This window comes from Mercenaria mercenaria, chromosome 7 (genome assembly GCF_021730395.1).
Source record: "Mercenaria mercenaria strain notata chromosome 7, MADL_Memer_1, whole genome shotgun sequence".
Lineage (NCBI taxonomy): Eukaryota > Metazoa > Mollusca > Bivalvia > Venerida > Veneridae > Mercenaria > Mercenaria mercenaria.
Window position 1 is genome coordinate 78553493 of NC_069367.1, and position 16621 is coordinate 78570113.

A 16621-nucleotide genomic window follows, 5' to 3' on the forward strand; every position below is an offset into this window, starting at 1 on the left:
GGATGAAGGAGTGTTTTTCTGTGCATATGCATAGAAACGTTAACTGGGTAATGTATTATATACTGTAAAACATAATGTCAATTTCAAGCTGATATAAAAAAGAAGTGAATTAGCCAGGTTCAAAAACTTTGCACAGCCGCTCTGAAATTGCTCACGCCATCAGCATATATAGACCATGATTGTTTAAATCCCGAAATTACTTCATTACCAAATTTAAGTGACAACTGGGAAGAAACGTGGAAATACGTATGATGTGAATATAAACTCGCAACAGGTATTTGGAGGGTGGGGGGTGTCTAGACATCTTATAACCAGACACCTTTCCTACCGTTACTGTTCTACCCATTAGATGACCAAAGTGTTTTTTAGAACACAGTTTTCTTACCCACCTGTTCATTTTTCATAACTGCCGGTAAAATATCTTAACAAAACATATTATTTTCAGTCTGACAAGTTTCATACAAGTAATCCTGGGTCAGAAGATTTTTATACAACTGCAGAAACCTCATGAGTAGCAGCTTTTTACCTGTACTGCCAACAGTCAGTCGCAGTTGACTATGATTTAACTCACAGACCTACAGGTAGTTTTAGCTATTTGTCAATATTTCTTCTACACTTTCAACTTAAAACTACTCTTTATCTCTTGAAAAACAGTGTTAAACCCAAAACAAACTTATTATAGGTGAATCTTCTATTTCCAACATGAACTTTGATTGATGACTTAAATTGAGTGAAAAATATCTAGACAAAAACAAAAATAATAAAACTTCCATGAAACCTTGAAAGAATATTCCTTTTTACATCCAATGCATATATTCTATGTTATTACACTTCAAAACATAGTTTGACAGAAGTGTAACAATACACCATAAAAGTACTTTAATCTTTGTTAAATGAAATGGCTGAGTATTCCCATTCCATCCGTAAATATTGATCCCTACTGGGTTGAGAGTACGAAGCTCGTGGATCCAAGAGTATTACCTGTTACATCTTATATTTTTAGCTCACCTGTCACATAGTGACAAGGTGAGCTTTTGTGATCACCCTTAGGAACAATAGGTAACTGTACTTTTCAGGGTTCCCACGCTTCCTGGAAAACTGGAAAAGTCCTTGAATTTTTCATTTCATTTTCAAGGCCTTGAAAGTACTTGAATTTTAAAGAAAGAGCAAAAAACCTGGAAAAAGTCGGGAATTTTGTTCTTTCTGTATAGTAAGTAAGTAAGTAAAGACTTTATTTAATGAGGCTACACATTTGGTTTCCCAATCTTCCATGTGGGCCTCATTGTATGCCCACAATATTGCTAGTGTACATAAAAAGCACAGGCAATGCTATTCCTGTTCTTGAAAAATTTGCGTCTTCAGCTGAGATTTTAGTGGTGTTACACCTACTTAGTCTGTACGGAGTTGTCTTTCTTTGTAAAGCATCTGATGATTAAGATGAAAGAAAAATGTGGCACACTTTGAAAAATGATTTCTTTCCTACAAAGAAGAGAAATTAGCAAAGCTAGTTTAAAATAGGACCTCAAAAGTCTGAAAATTTACAATAAATCGGTATTGCCAGATGACTGCATTGTCCATGCTTATAATCTGACTGAAATACATCTGACAAATTGCAGAACATGCACCCTTAAAATTGAATCACAAGGTGAAGTCACTGAAGAGATGCTTATCAGCACAAGAAGTCAATCTAAAAAGCAACCTACTGACAACTTCGAAAAGTCTTAAACGCTTGGTGAAATTGAATCCAGTTTTTTAGTTTAATTAAATTTACATGTATTAATATAATTATACCCCCACCGATGAAGTTCAAAGGGGGTATATTGGAGTCTGTCCATCTGTCCATTTATGTCTGTCCATGATTCTTGTGAACCTAACTCTAAACTATTTGAAGGGTTTTGTTGAAACTTTACAGACTGGTAGTATATGACATGAGGATCTTCATATTACAAGATAATCTAGCAAAGGGGAGATAACTCTGACCTAGATATTTTACATTATGTCTCTTAGACAGTACTACTTTAACCAAGTGACAGTGAGCGAGGCAGAATTATTCATCCCCTGTAGGGATAGCTCTAGCTTATTTTCTTAAAGTTCTGGCACCTATTAAAGATCTTAGAGGCACTTCTGACGGGACTTGAAACTACAAGGTCTGGATCAGGTTTGGGCGCTCTACTTTTGAACCACGAGGCGCTCTATTAGTCCTTGAATTTTGTGAAAATGTCCTGGAAAAGTCCTTGAAAAGTCCTTGAATGATTTCCATAGAAAAGAGTGGGAACCCTGACTTTTTCTTTGATGTCATTCATTCCGTAAGGCTTTTATGTGGCTATGTTTCTCTTACGTGGCTAAAAGAACAATAGAGAGAACAAAAGAGTAGCCACGTAAGTATCCATATGTAGGAACGTCCGTCCGTGCGTCAACAATTTCTTGTCTGCACGATAGTGGTTTCATTTATGATTTTATTTTAACCAAACTTGCACACAACTTGTTAGCTAAAAATTAGCTATTTTGACCTTGTATGCACAATAGCAGCTTTATTTATAACTTGATTTTTACTAAACTGGCACACAACTTGTATCACCATAAGATCTTGGTTCCTTTCTTGAACTGGCCAGATTCCAATATGGGTTCCAGAGTTATGACCCCTGAAAGGGCCAGATTTAGCTATTTTGACCTTTTCTGCACAATAGCAGCTTCATTAGTGATTTTATTTTAACCAAACTTGCACACAACTTGTATCACCATAAGATCTTGGTTCCTTTCTTCAACTGGCAAAATTCCGATATGGGTTCCAGAGTTATGGCCCCTGAAAGGGCCAAAATTAGCTATTTTGACCTTGTCTGCATAATAGCAGCTTCATTTATGATTTGAATTTAATCAAACTTGCACAAAACTTGTGTCACCATAAGATCTTGGTTCCTTTTTTAAACCGGCCAGATCCCTTAATGGGTTCCAGAGTTATGGCCCCTGAAAGGGCCAAAATTAGCTATTTTGACCTTGTCTGCGCAATAGCAGCTTCATTTATGATTTGATTTTAACCAAACTTGCACACAACTTGTATTACCACAAGATCTTGGTTCCTTTCTTGAACTGGCCAGATTCCTTTATGGGTTCCAGAGTTATGGCCCCTTAAAGGTCCAAAATGGGCTATTTTGGCCTTTGCAGCCATATAGATACTTCATTTATGGTTTTATTGGATACAAACTGCCAAAATATCTTCAACAACAATAAATCTTGGGTTCCATGACAAATCAGAGCCAATCATAGGTTCCAGAGTTATTTTATATCTGATTACCTCCCCTGATTGTAATCAAAGTGGATTTATATCAGTAAGTACTTATAGGACTTATTTGAGATTTCATTATTGTCATTAGTTGGACTGAGCCAATCAGGGTAGATAACTATGGACTGATTTTATGTCAGATTAACTCCCTTTATTTCAAATTAAAATGGGTATATCTCCGTAACTAATGAAGATTATACTGATCTGAAATTTCATTTATGTCAACAGATTTATTTGGCAGATCCTTCTTTTGTTCACTTACAATGAAAAAAAATTTAATTACTTCCCTTTTACGTTACTATAAATAGCTTATTTTTAGTAACGTTTAAGCTCACCTGTCACATAGTGACAAGGTGAGCTTTTGTGATCACGCAGCGTCCTTCGTCCGTGCGTGCGTGTGTAAACTTTTGCTTGTGACCACTCTAGAGGTCACATTTTTCATGGGATCTTTTTGAAAGTAGGTCAGAATGTTCAACTTGATGATATCTAGGTCAAGTTTGAAACTGGTTCACGTGCGGTCAAAAACTAGGTCAGTAGGTTTAAAAATAGAAAAACCTTGTGACCTCTCTAGATGCCATATTTTTCAATGGATCTTCATGAAAATTGGTGAGAATGTTCACCTTGATGATATCTAGGTCAGGTTTGAAACTGGGTCAACTGAGGTCAAAAACTAGGTCAGTAGAAAAAATAATAGAAAATCCTTGTGACCTCTCCAGAGGTCATATTTTTCATGGGATCTGCATGAAAATTGGTCTGAATGTTCATCTTGGTGATATCTAGGTCAAGTTCGAAACTGGGTCACGTCTGGTCCAAAACTAGGTCAGTAGGTCAAATAATAGAAAAACCATACCTCTCTAGCGGGCATATTTTTCATGGGATCTGCATGAAAATTGGTCAGAATGTTCATCTTGATATTATCTAGGTCAGATTTGAAACTGGGTCACATGCGGTCAAAAACTAGGTCAGTAGGTCAAATAATAGAAAAAACTTATGACCACTCTAGAGGCCATATTTTTCATGGGATCTGTATGAAAGTTGGTCTGAATGTTCATCTTGATATCTAGGTCAAGTTTGAAACCGGGTCAGCTGTGGTCAAAAACTAGGTCACTATGTCTAAACATAGAAAAACCTTTTGACCTCTCTAGAGGCCATATTTTTCAATGGATCTTCATGTTCACCTTGATGATGTCTAGGTCAAGTTTGAAACTGGTTCATGTGCAGTCAAAAACTAGGTCAGTAGGTCTAAAAATAGAAAAACCTTGTGACTTCTCTGGAGGCCATATATTTCATGAGATCTTCATGAAAATTGGTGAGAATGTTCACCTTGATATCTAGGTCAAATTCAAAACTGGGCCACATGCCTTTAAAAACTAGGTAATTTTGTAAAATAATAGCAAAACCTTGTGACCTCTCTAGAGGCTATATTTTTCAATGGATCTTCATAAAAATTGGTCAGAATTTTTATCTTGATGATATCTAGGTCAAGTTCAGAACTAGGTCACATGAGCTCAAAAACTAGGTCACTATGTCAAATAATAGAAAAAACGATGTCATACTCAGTTCATGTGGGGACAGGTAAGCGATTCAGGACCATCATGGTCCTTTTTGTTTATTATTGGCCGTAGGGAAAAACCGAGACCACTTTTCTGTGGTACAACATGGATCATCAGGTACCTGAAAACACAACTTGTATCACCATAGGATCTCGGTTCCTTTCTTGAACTGGCCAGATCCCATTATGGGTTCCAGAGTTACGGCCCCTGAAAGGGCCAAAATTAGCTATTTTGACCTTGTCTGCACAATAGCAGCTTTTTTTATAACTTGATTTTTACCAAACTTGCACACAACTTGTATCACCATAACATTTTCCTTCCTTTCTTGAACTGGCCAGATTTCATTATGGGTTCCAGAGTTATGGCCCCTGAAAGGCCCAAAATTAGCTATTTTGACCTTGTCTGCACAATAGCAGCTTTGTTTATGATTTGAGTTTTACCAAACTTGCACACAACTTGTGTCACCATAAGATCTTGCTTCCTTTCCGGAACTGGCCAGATTCCTTTTTGGATTTCAGAGTTATGGCCCCTGAAGGGGTCAAAATTAGCTTTTTTGACCTTGTCTGCACTATAGCAGCTTCATTTATGATTTTATTTTAACTAAACTTGCACAAAACTTGTGTCACCATAAGATCTTGGTTCCTTTCTTGAACTGGCCAGATCCCATAATTGGTTCCAGAGTTATGGCCCCTGACAGGGCTGGAATTAGCTATTTTGACCTTGTCTGCACAATAGCAGCTTCATTTTTTATTTGAATTTAATCAAACTTGCACAAAACTTGTGTCACAATAAGATCTTGCTTCCTTTCTTGAACCGGCCAGATCCCTAATGGGTTCAAGAGTTATGGCCACTGAAAGTGCCAAAATTGGCTATTTTGACCTTGTATGCACAATAGCAGCTTCATTTATGATTTGATTTTAACCAAACTTGCACACAACTTGTATCACCATAAGATCTCGATTCCTTTTTACACGCCCACAGGGACGTATTATGTTATCGCCTCGGTGTCCGTCTGTCTGTCTGTGTGTTGCTAGCAATTTCCCTTCCGCTCTGTAACTCTTGAACCCCTTGATGGATTTCAGAGAAATCTGACACAAATGTTCACCTCATTGAAAGAACGTGCAGAGTGCATATTTCGGATGGCTCACTTCAATGTCAAGGTCACACTTAGGGGTCAAAGGTCATATGACCTTGTTTTGTATGAATATTGCTCTGCATTTGCGTTGCATTGCAGTGCTCTTGTTTTAATTTGGCAGATCCTTTTTTTGTTCGCTTACAATAAAAAAATTTAAATTACTTCCCTTTTATGTTACTATAAATAGCTTATTTAGTAACTTTTTTATTATTGGCCGTAGGGAAAAACCGAGACCACTTTTTTGTGGTACAACATGGATGGTACCTCCAATTGTTAGGTGTATTTTGACAGATCTGTACCTTGTAAGAATTTTTTCTTTTTGTTTTGGTTAAAGCAATGGTACTCAGGTGAGCGATATAGGGCCATCATGGCCCTCTTGTTTTGCAGTTTTTTTCAGGGCAAGATGAATGCATAGTTCAGTACTGCAAGGCTAATGTACAGCTTCTCCACATATCTGTCTGGCGTGGCGACTTGTTTATAAATCAGTTATATTTTGTTAATATTTAGTCCGTCTTCTACATCTATATACATGATATAGTCTAGTTTTTAATGTTTCCTCCCCTCCCCCCCCCCTCCACCCCTTTGTGTTCAATAAATACACTGTAGAGACAGTATGCTGTGTTGATTTTTAAATTGGTCAGAATGTTCATCTTGATGATATCTAGGCCATGTTCGAAAGTGGGTCACGTGCGATCAAAAACTAGGTCAGTAGGTCTAAAAATAGAAAAACTTTGTGACCTCTCTAGAGGCCATATTTTTCAATGGATCTTCATGAAAATTAGTTAGAATGTTCACCTTGATGATATCTAGGTCAAGTTCGAAACTGGGTCACGTGCGGTCCAAAACTAGGTCATTAGGTCTAAAAATAGAAAAACCTTGTGACCTCTCTAGAGGCCATATTTTTCCATGGATCTTCATGAAAGTTGGTCTGAATGTTCACTTTGATGATATCTAGGTCAAGTTCGAAAGTGGGTCACATGCGTCATTAGGTCTAAAAATAGAAAAACCTTGTGACCTCTCTAGAGGCCTTATTTTTCAATGGATCTTCATGAAAATTAGTCAGAATGTTCACCTTGATGATATCTTGGTCAAGTTCGAAAGTGGATGACGTGTGGTCAAAAACTAGGTCATTAGGTCTAAAAATAGAAAAACCTTGTGACCTCTCTAGAGGCCATACTTTTCATGAGATCTTCATGAAAATTGGTCAGAATGTTCACCTTGATGATATCTAGGTCAAGTTCGAAACTGGGTCATGTGCCTTTAAAAACTAGGTCCTTAGGTCAATTAATAGAAAAACCTTGTGACCTCTCTAGAGGCCGTACTTTTCATGAGATCTTCATGAAAATTGGTGACCTTGATGGTATCTAGGTCAAGTTCGAAACTGGGTCAAGTGCCTTCAAAAACTAGGTCATTAGGTCAGATAATAGAAAAACCTTGTGACCTCTCTAGAGGCCATATTTTTTAGTGGATCTTCATGAAACTTGGTCAGAATTTTTATCTCGATATCTAGCTCAAGTTCAAAACTGGGTCACATGAGCTCAAATACTAGGACACTATGTCAAATAATAGAAAAAAACGACGTCATACTCAGTTCAAAACTGGGTCATGTGGGGACAGGTGAACGATTCAGGACCATCATGGTCCTCTTGTTTCATAGTGAAGAACTTGTTTCCTTTATCAGTCAGTATTAGAGTCTCAGAAATAGACAGAAATATTGATCCAGCTTAACACAACAGTTACTGTGGTTTGAAAAGCTGCAACTCTGTTATAGCGTATTTATTAATCAAGTATAAGGAACTTACATTAAGAGGTAGCTCAGTTCTTAAGCATTGAAACTACATTTTTTGTAGTATTAACATGCACTATATGACATGTATCAAAACATATTAGTTATGTAATGTAAGTACCATATTAAATGTAAGATATACTACATAAACATCTTTTGTTTTTAAGAGAAGTTGAAGTAAGACAGTTTTGAATATTTCAGTGTACAGAGTTTCAAGGCTTAAATGTTATAGTGTTTTTTTGTTTGTGACTAGTTAAATATAAAGTAGTTTGAAGGTATCAGTTTGTTTTTCCATGTATTTCCTGTATGAGTTTCTGGTGTTGAGTAATTATTGATTAGTATGAAAATGGCTTCCATATTAATAGTTACAGTGTGTAATAGGTGTAGTAAAGTTGTTAAAATTGAAATCAGTCAATCTATAATTTCTTTCCTAGTGTCATATATTGTTTAGTTTAATATTTTATCAGATTATTAAATTGATATAAATCCTGCAAATTTAGTCAACACACAGGATTGAAAAACTAACTTTTATTTGTATTTTATTCATGCAGGTTAATCACAAACTAGGAGTATCACCTGGAGCACACACATTAAAACTTGTAACCTACAGGGACATGATCGCACGTGCAAGGAAAGCTATTCCTATTACACATCAAGCCAAACGACGAAGACTCCTACTCAAACAAAAAGGTACTTCCATTTAACTTATTGCCAAAATTAAAGGTAAGAATTTCAAGCAAATTGTATAATGATCTTGCAATGCCTGCCGGTGTAAGACCTTTTTTCCCTACCAGACGGACAGTGTGGAATGGAAAACCAAGCTTTAGTGAGGTTTTTTATCCAAGCTTTACCGAGGGTTGGGAAAAAAGCTGTCTTATGAAGACAGACATTTTTCTTGCCTATCGTTCCAAATTGATCGTTTTAGTATTTCCTGGCATTATTTTTCAGCACACCTGTAACTAGGTGCGCTTCTGTGATCGCATTTCCTCCGTTGTCCGACTGTTCACTATTTCTTGTGAACATGATAGAGACCAAAGACCATATTTTGCAATCAATTTTAATCAATCTTGCACACAACTTGTATGGCATATTAATATCTTGGTTCCTTTTGTAAACTAGCCAGATCCCATCATGGATTCCAGAGTTATGGCACCTTTTAAAGGACGAAAACTTGCTATTTTGTCTTGCCAACATGATAGAGACCACATTTTTCAGTGAATCTCAATCAAACTTGTGTACAAATTATATTGGCATAATTTCTTGGTTCTTTTCGAAATCTGGCCAGATCCTTTCATGGGTTCCAGAGTTAGGACCCCTTTAAGGGCCAAAATTTGCTATTTTGTCTTTTGCAGCCATATAGATACCTCATTTATGGTCTGATTTGATACAAACTTGCAAAATAGCTTAAGCAACAATATATCTTGGATTCCATGATAAATCCGTCAAATCCAATAATAGGTTCCTGAGTTATGGCCCCTGATTGACCACTGAAAGAGTCAAAATTTGTGAATTTTTACTTTGAGAACGCGATAGTGACATTTTGCTTTCGATTTTAACAACATTTACACACAACTTAAAGGCCTAGATTTTGGCAGTTGGCCAAGGGATTTCTGTCTTCACCAGCACAGTTGGGGGCTAATGACCATCACAGTTTGGTTCCAATAAACAAGGGTCATTGTTTATTGGAGAGTCAGTCTACCTTTCAAGTGTATCAATTAGTGAGAAGGGGAAACAAAGTAATTTATTTTAAATTAATGAATAATTAGTAACATTTAAAGTTATACTAGGTTTTTTTTTTTGGCATTTCTATGTAAAGAAAAATATTGTTCATCAAACACAATAATAAAATAACCAGAAACTTATTTTCACAATAATAAAATAATGAGAAACTTTCTTAAAGAAATATGCAAGTTTTTATTTTTTTCAAATTCTGTCTGGAGAATTGTGATATTTCAGAAAAATGTGACTTTCACTCATCTAAAGCTGGCAGAATACTGTAGATAACATTTGTCTAAAGTTGAAAACAGTTTGTGCATTTCAAAGTTACAAAGCAAAGCATGAAAAAAGTCACTTTAGGCAACAAACTGAAAATGAAAATTGAGTGTAGATGGAACACAATAATTTTATATTAATTTTTTGTCAGCACAAAGAACTCATGAAGTTTTCACTATACTTGTGTTTTATTATCATTATTATTTTCAATATTATTACTGTATCTTTTATCATCCTATATGTAATATGATAATAATAATAATTATTATTATTATAACATTAAAGAAATAGCTATTATAATCTATATAATATCAAAATAATAATAATTATTATTATCATTCCACATTCACTGAAGAAAAATTAATTTCTTTCAACTCCACTGCACACATCTTCATGGTCTAGTTGGGGTCCCTGCTGTGCTAATTGCCCTCTAATCAGTTACTGTTACATAATCGCTGATAAGCAGCAGATAAGATGGGAGTTGTATATTGGATTTGGGGGGGGACACTTATATAGTAGTGAATCTAGGCCTTTAAGTCACAATAAGAACTTGGTTCATTTCGGAAACTGGCTAGATTCCATCATGGGTTCTAGAGTTATTCCCCTGAATGGTGCAAAATTTTCTATTTTGGCCTTTTCAGCCACAACAATTTGATAAAAGACATTGTGTCTGAAATCGTGAGTCCTCCACCTCAGATTCATGTGGGGAAGTTGGCATTTACTTGCGGAGAACTGGTCTGACTGGTACAGAATCCAGGAACACTGGTTTGGTTAACTGGCATCCGTTACATAACTGAAATACTGTAGAAAAAATGGCGTTAAACCCAGTACAAACAAACAAATTTATGACACTACCTTCATGAAACTTTGTCAGAATGTTTATCATGATTATATTATGGCCAAGTGAGTGATATATGGTCATCATGACCCTCTTGTATTGTTTATGAAGTCATAATAGTGCCAGTGCTATGTGACTTCCCCCAGGTGCACGCTATTTTAGACAAGGATTTTCTCAAGGAAAAAGACAGGAATATCTATCCCTGGCACATGCTTGGACAAATGTATACTTTCCCTGCTATGTAGGCAAGAACATCAAAACCAATACAGCTACTTTTAACATGGAAAAAGATGACACGATATAGTTGTAAGGAATGATAGAAAATAGACTTTAGTGGCTGAGATGTTTAGGTTGCTGAAATAGAATCACTTTCTCATCACCGATGTGAGTTCGAATGTGAAAAGCAGGACAAGTCGCCATGTGAACAAAATCATGTTTTGAATGGACTCTGAACCTAGAAAAATCATTTGTTGATAAGTTTTTAAACAAAAGAAGTCCATTGTTAGTTTGGTTTTTCTCTATGGAAGCATAAATAATAATAAGTAGTTGTTTACAATGTTATAGTCTTCTCAGTAATATCAACTGATACTTTATACATTACAAAGCATGACTTGTCTAGCCAGACACGTTTTATTTTATCGTTGAAATTGATAGATATTGTTGAATTTAGGACAAAGTGACACGTAATGAAGTAAGAGAAGGACCAAGTTATGACACTGACATTGAACTGAAAGGTTGGTTAAATTATTTCCAATTTAATTAGTGCCAGTGCTCTCTCTCTCTCTCTCTCTCTCTCTCCTCTCTCTCTCTCTCTTTCTCTCTCTCTCATATATATGAAGTTTGATACAAAATGTATGTACACCACTAATAGTCTATGCCATATCATAGAAAAGCCTGATTAACATTCCAAAAGCAACAAGTTTTGCCAGATCTTCATGAAGTTTTAAAATATTTTATTTTTTTGGTAATGAAATCTTGATCATTTTCAAAACAGGGTCACTATGTCAAATAAACCTTGCTAGTTAACAATCTAGATGCCAATATTTCTACTCATTATCTATAAAATTTTGTCAGAGTGGCTGTCTTTTTGAAAGCTTGGTTATGAAGTTAGTCAATTGAGAAATATAGGGTCTTAATGGTATTTTTGTTACTATAATTTTGTCATAACGCTATGACTATAATTTTGGAATTTCAGCTGCCAGAGCTTTCAATGCTTTGTGTATTTTCTTGAAGTTACACTTTGAAATAATATTTCAGAGACATAATTTTATAAAATTTAAGTTGAGGGAATGGATGTCAATATAATTGATGTTCTAAGTAAATTGCTAATTTTCCCTATTGTGCAGCGAAAGGCTTTATTTGTGATAGAAATATGGTGCCCAAAGGGATGTACAATGCTATTACGTTCTTACTCCGGTGTCTGTATGTCTGTCTTTCTGTCTGTCTGTTAGCAATTTTGTGTCCGCTCTTCAACTCTTGAACCCCTTGAAGGATTTTGAAGAAACTTGACACAAAAGGTCATATGATTTTGTTTTCATGCCCGTTCTGTAACTCTTGGACTGCTTGAATGATTTTAAAGGATCTTGGCACAAATGATAATTACATCGAGACGATTTGCAGAGCACGTGTTTCGGATGGCTCGCTTCAAGGTCACACTTAGGGGTCAAAAGTCATACTTTCGGGCGTATATTGCTCCGAATTGCCATGCTCTTGTTGATTGATATTTAAAAAGATAAGAAAAGAAGTAAACTATTATTTCAGAATGTGACAAGAGGGAAATTCCAGATGGAACTGTTTTGGCAGGTGATAAGTCCACCTTTGGTACACATACACCAAAATATTTTGATCTTGAGACATGTCTTGGTAAGATATATGAAGTCTTTCATAGAAAGTGGATGCAAAGATTGCATTTTGATGTTTCCATGTTATATTGTTCACATTACTTTTCCTATAACGTTTAGTTATACATACGATGCCTCATTAAATTGTCTTTCATAATGTGCTCACAAATGCTATTGACATTGATATTACCTGAATAAAGCAACAGTGCATTGGGTTCTACTCACTTCTATTTTGATAAGGTGAATGTTAATAGGTCACATAAAAACTTAACAAAATAAATATGTCTTCTAATGATTGCAGTCAAGGGTTTTTCAATAATCTGTTTACTAGTTGTTGCCATGTGTAACATGATTATCTTGATTAAGTCCTATCAAATGTCTGTCAATGCAGAAAGATTTTTTTTAAATCAACTTGTTTGCTCAAATGCAGATATTTGGTGCTTCATTACTTGTATATGCTGTTGGCAAAAATCTACGTAATAAATTATAAGTTTTAGGACACTGACGAATTTAATAGTTACAATGTATGTGTCTGATATTGATCAGATGAACAAAGTTTTCACATATTTATATTCATCTGTTTTCAGCACGCAGTTCCCACATTGTACAAATAACTGCCAAAAGAAATGATAAACATTTTGCTGTCTATGTAATACCAAAGACTCCGATGTGTGAAAAGGCTTCACAATTACAGGCATTACTGTAAGAGGGAGAATGATGTATGTCAATTCAGGGCCAGTTCAAACAAACAATATAAGCACAGCGATGCATAAACTCATCACTTTCATTAATAAATTTAAAGTGAAAACAATGTATTATATGCACACAACTGCAAAAGTTTTGACAATCAGGTGTTAACTAATGCTTTGATTGCATGTTGTCTTTTTCAACTGTTTCAGACAAAGGTGTGTTGGGTTTTGTTGATACTTACCTTTTATAGGGATTTTTCTAGACCTCTAAAAAGGGCAGGGTGCTGCTAAAAAGGGGCAGGGTGCATTTTGCGCGTTGCCTACTTTTGTCTACAAAAATCATAAGGTAGATTTCCATGGTTTTGTTGTAATGTCTACATTGTAAGGTACTACAGAAAGATTTGCAATGAATCTGAATGTCAGAAAAACATTAATACCTGTTTGTCTATATAACATGTTTATCATTTATAAATACATGCAGTTTGTTTTATGTTTGCATACATTATTTTTGTCTGGAAAGTTTTCTTGATTAGAAATATACCATAAAGATACTATCGAATATTTTAATAATTCTGGTGCAAATCTGTCGTTATACATTCATTATATTACTGAACATACCGTTGATACTCGTGCATAAATGCACAATCTTTTTTACCCCGGACACCCCCCCCCCCCCCCCCCCCCCCCCCCCCACACACACACACACACTCACCGAATCGTGGGTGCATATTAATATAAAGGTGTTGACAATTTTCCAACTACAAATTTAGGCTGAACACCACTAAATCCAGCTGTTCTTTATTTCATATAAAATCCACTCACTTCATAACGGTGTTTCGACATTTTCTAGCATATCAGATTTTCAGAGACTTATATTCCCATAAAGAACTAGATCGCTACTTTAGAAAAACAAAAAGAAAAGGGGGTGTTAACTTTTATATAAGAAAACTACAGTTCGTTAAATACAACCCGCTGAATTTACTACTTTTCGCTTCTTTCAATTTCTCTTTTCGTGACATTAAATTCTTACGCCGCCATTTTTATCTAGCATGTGATAGGAACATGCCGATTTCATTAGAATGCAAAGAGATACATACTGAAACGCGGTAGGGTAAAAGTAAGCACGTTGCTGCCGAGAAAATGCAAAGGAAAAAAGATTAGTACGATTTATATTTGGACTACTTGTGACTAGACCTGCGGAGGCTTACATTCTATTTGGTAGTGATCAGCCTATAAGAGAAAATTTTTGTTTGATTTTTCCATGAATTTGCATTCATTCTCAAAGTACACCTATTTCACAATGATTCTGCTTTGTTTTGGTGCAAAATATTGAGAAAATATAGAGAAATGACAATTCATTACAGGTCACCCCCATCCCCAAAAATATGTAAAATTTAGCCCTGTGCAAGCAATATTTCAATTAATTTTACCTTATTCGTGGAATTTACATTTAACATCCATTTAATCGTTACGATGTTTGTCATTTTCATTCAGAAACATGCTAATTTCAATATTATTTAGACAACTGAAGTGCTAAAATGCGAGAAAAGACATTTACTAGGTCCTAAAACGAACCAAAATAGTGCCACCTGGTCGAAAATTCGATCTAAATTCCAAAAACACAAGAAATTTAAGCGTTTTCAGCCATTTGTTACCGTTTTACATCATAAAGAATAGATTAATGGCATTTCCATTCATGTTCGAGTGGTTTCAGAAAATAACATGTATTGTCCCTTATTTAACAAAATAACTTTGTTTACGATTTTCGCCATTTTGGTAAAGGGAAACTACTCTACGCGCTGACTGTCTACGCTAAATTCTGAGATTGCCGTTACGTTCTGTAAAAGATCGAGTGGTTTATTTTCTTTTAAACAAAATTAATATCATAGAAATTTAATACTAAGTATTTTGATGAAATAGATATAACAAAATCATAAATATTCTGATAGGCGGTGATACTAATTAAAGATCAACTGTTATCTTCAACCGAGATCAAACTGTGAACAACAAAATTGACACGAGGTGCCACGCTAATTGCCGATAATTACTGGCCATTAATCGGCATTTAATAAGCAGCAGACTTTGTTTTAAGATGTTTTTTCTCCTTTTTTAATCTGTTTTGCAGTTTGCTTTAATTGCTGACCTATCTAATTGTTGTTTGTTACGATTCGGTCGGTCGTCGTCTGCATACCGATACTGCATACATTGTAGCGTACACAAACACAAACACGACACGACACGAGTCTATACATTTTTGATGTTTATTTGCACAATGGAATATTTCGTACATACTTTCATAATTTATTTCGTAACTTCTTAAGCCTTAACATATGTCATATCTAAAGCCTAACTTAATATCCGCGAGACCCATTCCTAGGTCTAAGTCCTTCCGGACTCCTAAGCCCTTCTGACTTCTTCTCCCCGAGATATCTAAAACAGCCAAATATATAGCCTTCTCTAACATCATATATATGTACTATCTGACAATTTGACGTATAAAACGTGTGGGTTTGGTATAATAAACAATTACATAAATGCATCGACAATATCAATTTGACAGGTGTGTAGCTGGTGTACTGTCTAACCCAACTGATTATTTTACACTCGTTACCCACCGAAAGAAAAAATTTGAATTGCAAATTTAAATTTTTCAGACTTGAAGTACTATCTCTCGCCTTACAATATGACATGTAGAATAATATTTTATGTAATCAAAAACATTAGAATACTATCTGAAGGAATGATATTAAAGAACAGTGTTAAAGAAAAAATCTTAAGTCATTTATGCAATTAATGTAAACAAGAACAAAGGAGAATAGTATTTAGAACTAAACAATTTTCACATTTCATAGAAAGTCTTTTTTTTCATTTTATATCGGCCTTTGTAGTGGCACTTCTCCTTTCTTCCTCCAAGACTTTTTCTTTAACCCGTGTTACATCCATATTTCACAAAACCAATAACTGTAAAATAAAGCAAAACACAGGTGAGCATCTTTTTAGAATATATGCTATATAAGAGTTAGGAAAAAGATAACAATTTCGTTTAATAACATTGCTAAATTGCCTGTAATTATTGTCGCATGTATAGAAATTTATCATGATATTTAAATTTCACTTATTTATACAAAGATTTTAATCAGCATATTTATCTTACTTTTGAATATTTTGATATTTGACTATAGATCTGAATAAATTGTAAAATCGATATGTAATGACCAAAATATATGGATTATGTACTGATAAGTAGAAAGAAAGAAAAAATAATTAGTTGTTTTTCAAGTGTTCTGCAATTCTCCAGCTGGACCATTATCTTCGCCAAACTTCACAGGCTCACAGCTTGCAGTCCACTTTCGCCATTGTCGCTTGGTGTCACCATCGATCCTTCTACACATTTGTCCCTTGGTTCCAACATTCTTCTACAGCGTAGCGCATCATCATCAATCTCTGTAGCTAAGAATCTCCTGTCATAGGCCGTAACGTTGAACCGCACTCTCCAAGTTTATGATA

General features: G+C 35.1%; 1 protein-coding gene across 4 annotated transcripts in view; it reads left to right on the forward strand.

Moving 5' to 3' along the window:
- LOC128558679 (uncharacterized) overlaps positions 1–13666 on the forward strand; it is a 39666-nt gene extending 26000 nt beyond the window's left edge. For all 4 annotated transcript variants that reach the window (XR_008371812.1, XR_008371814.1, XR_008371813.1 and 1 more), the window contains 5 exons: positions 446–581; positions 8306–8444; positions 11255–11318; positions 12346–12447; positions 13013–13666. The gene's annotated coding sequence lies outside the window, so the exon portion shown is untranslated. The remainder of the gene's footprint in view (positions 1–445; positions 582–8305; positions 8445–11254; positions 11319–12345; positions 12448–13012) is intronic.
- Positions 13667–16621: the final 2955 nt, after the last annotated feature.